Genomic DNA, 4,944 nt, shown 5'->3' with positions numbered 1-4,944 from the left:
AAAGACATTGATGTCATAAAATTTCTAGGAGAAGTTAGTCGCAGTGTAAAATATGTCACTTCCTGTTGCCTATAGGTGGCGCTATGACAATAACTGAATATGGGCATGTCAATCTGTTCAGGTCAGGAGTCTTATTAAACATGTGAAGTTTTGGACACATTGGACATTGTATGTGTGAGTTATAGCAACTACATTTTTCATGGCGAATCATCGAAATTCGCCAGGCCGCCACTGACACGCCCTTTAACGAAAACTCAAAATCTTCGCAATTTAACATCGCAAATGCCTTTAGATTAGGCATACCAACTTTGGTGTTGATCTGAATTAATCTCTAGGAGGAGTTCGTTAAAATACAACGCATGGAAATGACAAAAATGACACAAAATTTGCTCATAAAATTAAAAATAACCGACTTCCTGTTGGGTTTCGGATTTTGCTCCAAGAGACTTTTTTGTAGGTATTGGAGAGATACATGGGTATACCAATTTTCATATATGTACGTGAAACGTAGCTCGAGGCGCACACCGTTGAACGAGTATAGGTGGCGCTGTCGAGCCATTTTGCCACACCCACTTCTGAAACCCATATCAGACGTAAATTTTCGCCAGTTCTGAGGTGTGTGCAAAGTTTCATGACTTTTCGAGCATGTTTAGGCTCTCAAAAATGCGATTCATCTTAGAGAATAATAATAATAATAATAATAATAATAATAATAATAAACGGAGCAATTCCAAGAGGGTCCTCACACCATCGGTGCTCGGGCCCTAATTAAAGCTGCAAGCAGCGATGAACGGGCCCTCGCACCCAGGCTCACCGGCAGCGAGTGGCTTTAGTAAATAGGTGAACGGTGAGAAATATGCATTTAAACTCATAAATATAAGTGGAATATATCAAAGTTTATTCCATATATATGCCAATCTTTCTGTTGCCAGCAGGTGGCGCTATCATTATAATGGAATATTGGCCTTCAGATGTGTTCAGGCCAGGACTCTTATCGAACATGCAGAGTCTGGGGAAGATTGAACATTTTATGCCTGAGTTACAACAACTTCTCTTGCTGTGGCGAGACATCAAATTTTGTCATGGCGCCATGGACACACCCTTTAACAAAAACTGAAGATCTCCACAATTTAACATTGCACAGGCCTTTAGATTAGACTGACCACAAAAAATACATTAATGTCAAAAGATTTCTAGGAGTAGTTTGTCGCAGCGTAAAACTTGTCACTTCCTGTTGCCAGCAGGTGGCGCTATGACTATAACTGAATATGGGCATGTGGATCTGTTAAGGGCAGAAGTCTTATCTAACATGTGATGTTTGGGGCAGATTGGACATTGTATGTCTGAGTTACAGCAACTTCCTTTTTCATGGCGAAACATCGAAATTTGTCAGGCCGCCATGGACACGCCCTTTAACGAAACCTCAAGAACTTCGCAATTTAACATCGCAAAGGCCTTTAGATTTAACTGACCAAGTTTGGTGTTGATCTAAATAAATCTCTAGGAGGAGTTCGTTAAAGTACATCCCCGGAAAATGGCAAAAACAACGCCAATTTTGCAGAGAAAATTCTAAATAACCGACTTCCTGTTGGGATTCGGATTTCGTACCAAGAGACTTTTTTGTAGGTATTGGTGTGTTACATGTGTGTACCGGTTTTTGTACATGTACGTGAAACATAGCTTGAGGCGCACTCCGTTGAAAGTGTATATGGACTCAGTTGAAAGTGTATAGGTGGCGCTATCGAGCCATTTTGCCACACCCAATGGAATATTGGCTTTCAGATCTGTTCAGGCCAGGACCCTTATCACACATGTGAAGTTTGGGCAAGATCGGACATTTTATGCCTGAGTTATAACATTTTTATTCCCATGGCGACACATCGAACTTCGTCACGGCGCCATGGACACGCCTTTTAACGAAAACTCAAGATCTTCACAACTAAACATCACACAGGTCTTTAGATTAGACTGACCACAAAAATAACATTGATGTCATAAAATTTCTAGGAGTAGTTTGTCGCAGTGTAAAATATTTCACTTCCTGTTGCCAATAGGTGGCGCTATGACTATAACTGAATATTGGCATGTAGATCTGTTCAGGTCAAGAGTCTTATCCAACATGTGAAGTTTGGGGCAGATTGGACATTGTATGTCTGAGTTACAGCAACTTCCTTTTTCACGGCGAAACATCGAAATTTGTCAGGCCGCCATGGACACGCCCTTTAACGAAACCTCAAGTCCTTCGCAATTTAACATCACAAAGGCCGTTAGATTAGGCATACCAACTTTGGTGTTGATCTGAATGAATCTCTAGGAGGAGTTCGTTAAAATACAACGCATGGAAATGACAAAAATGACACAAAATTTGCTCATAAAATTAAAAATAACCGACTTCCTGTTGGGTTTCGGATTTCGTACCAAGAGACTTTTTTGTAGGTATTGGTGTGTTACATGTGTGTACTGATTTTTGTACATGTACGGGAAACGGAGCTCGAGACGCGCTATGTTGAAAGTGTATAGGTGGCGCTATCGAGCCATTTTGCCACACCCGATGGAATATTGGCCTACAGATGTGTTCAGGCCAAGACTCTTATCACACATGTGAAGTTTGGGGAAGATCGGACATTTTATGCCTGAGTTATAACATCTTTTATTCCCATGGCGAGACATCGAACTTCGTCACGGTGCCATGGACACGCCCCTTAACGAAAACTCAAGATCTTCACAACTTAACATCGCACAGGCCTTTAGATTAGACTGACCACAAAAAAGACATTGATGTCATAAAATTTCTAGGAGTAGTTAGTCGCAGTGTAAAATATGTCACTTCCTGTTGCCAATAGGTGGCGCTATGACTATAACTGAATATGGGCATGTCAATCTGTTCAGGTTCGGAGTCTCATCAAGCATGTGAAGTTTGGGGCAGATTGGACATTGTATGTCTGAGTTATAGCAACTTCATTTTTCATGGCGAATCATCGAAATTCGCCAGGCCGCCACGGACACGCCCTTTAACGAAAACTCAAAATCTTCGCAATTTAACATCGCAAAGGCCTTTAGATTAGGCATACCAACTTTGGTGTTGATCTGAATTAATTTCTAGGAGGAGTTCGTTAAAATACAACGCATGGAAATGACAAAAATGACACAAAATTTGCTCATAAAATTAAAAATAACTGACTTCCTGTTGGGTTTCGGATTTTGCTCCAAGAGACTTTTTTGTAGGTATTGGAGAGATACATGTGTATACCAATTTTCATACATGTAAGTGAAACGTAGCTCGAGGCGCACACCGTTGAACGTGTATAGGTGGCGCTGTCGAGCCATTTTGCCACACCCACTTCTGAAACCCATATCAGACGTAAATTTTCGCCAGTTCTGAGGTGTGTGCAAAGTTTCATGACTTTTCGAGCATGTTTAGGCTCTCAAAAATGCAATTCATCTTAGAGAAGAATAATAATAATAATAATAATAATAATAATAATAATAATAATAATAAACGGAGCAATTCCAAGAGGGTCCTCACACCATCGGTGCTCGGGCCCTAATAATAATTAAAGCTGCAAGCAGCGATGAACGGGCCCTCGCACCCGGTCTCACCGGCAGCGAGTGGCTTTAGTAAATAGGTGAACGGTGAGAAATATGCATTTAAACTCATAAATATAAGTAGAGTATATCAATGTTTATTCCATATATGTTCCAATCTTCCTGTTGCCAGCAGGTGGCGCTATCATTATATTGGAATATTGGCCTTCAGATGTGTTCAGGGCTGCACTCTTATCGAACATGTGAAGTTTGGGGAAGATCAATGAGTTACAACAACTTCTCTTGCTGTGGCGAGACATCAAATTTTGTCATTTTTGCCATGGACACGCTCTTTAACAAAAACTCAAGATTGCCACATTTTAACATTACACAGGCCTTTAGATTAGACTGACCACAAAAATACATTAATGTCAAAAAATCTCTATGAGTAGTTTATCTCAGCGTAAAATATGTCACTTCCTGTTGCCAGCAGGTGGCGCTATGACTATAATTGAATATGGGCATGTAGATCTGTTAAGGGCAGAAGTCTTATCTAGGCCTTTAGATTATACTGACCATAAAAAAGACATTGATGTCAAAAAATTTCTAGGAGTAGTCTGTCGAAGTGTAAAATATGTCACTTCCTGTTGCCTATAGGTGGCGCTATGACTATAACTGAATATGGGCATGTAAATATGTTCAGGTCAGGAGTCCTATTAAACATGTGAAGTTTTGGGCACATTGGACATTGTATGTCTGAGTTATAGCAACTTCATTTTTCATGGCGAATCATCGAAATTCGCCAGGCCGCCACGGACACGCCCTTTAACGAAAACTCAAAATCTTCGCAATTTAACATCGCAAAGGCCTTTAGATTAGGCATACCAAATTTGGTGTTGATCTGAATAAGTTTCTAGGAGGAGTTCGTTAAGATACAACTCATGGAAATGGCAAAAATGACACAAAATTTGCTCATAATATTAAAAATAACTGACTTCCTGTTGGGTTTAGAATTTTGCTCTAAGAGACTTTTTTGTAGGTATTGGAGAGTTACATGTGTGTACCAATTTTCATACATGTACGTGAAACATAGCTCGAGGCGCACACCGTTGAACATGTATAGGTGGCGCTGGCGAGCCATTTTGCCACACCCACTTCTGAAACCCATATCAGATGTACATTTTCGCCGGTTCTGAGGTGTGTGTAAAGTTTCATGACTTTTTGAGTATGTTTAGGCCCTCAATATTGCGATTCATCCTGGAGAATAATAATAATAATAATAATAATAATAATAATAATAATAATAATAATAATAATAATAATAATAATAATAATAAATGAAGCAATTCCAAGAGGGTCCTCACACCATCGGTGCTCGGGCCCTAATAATAATTAAAGCTGCAAGCAGCGATGAACGGG

The sequence above is a fragment of the Carassius carassius genome, unplaced genomic scaffold, assembly GCF_963082965.1.
Source record: "Carassius carassius unplaced genomic scaffold, fCarCar2.1 SCAFFOLD_61, whole genome shotgun sequence".
Lineage (NCBI taxonomy): Eukaryota > Metazoa > Chordata > Actinopteri > Cypriniformes > Cyprinidae > Carassius > Carassius carassius.
The sequence above is the reverse complement of the archived record's forward strand: the minus strand, read 5'-3'. Positions refer to the sequence as shown.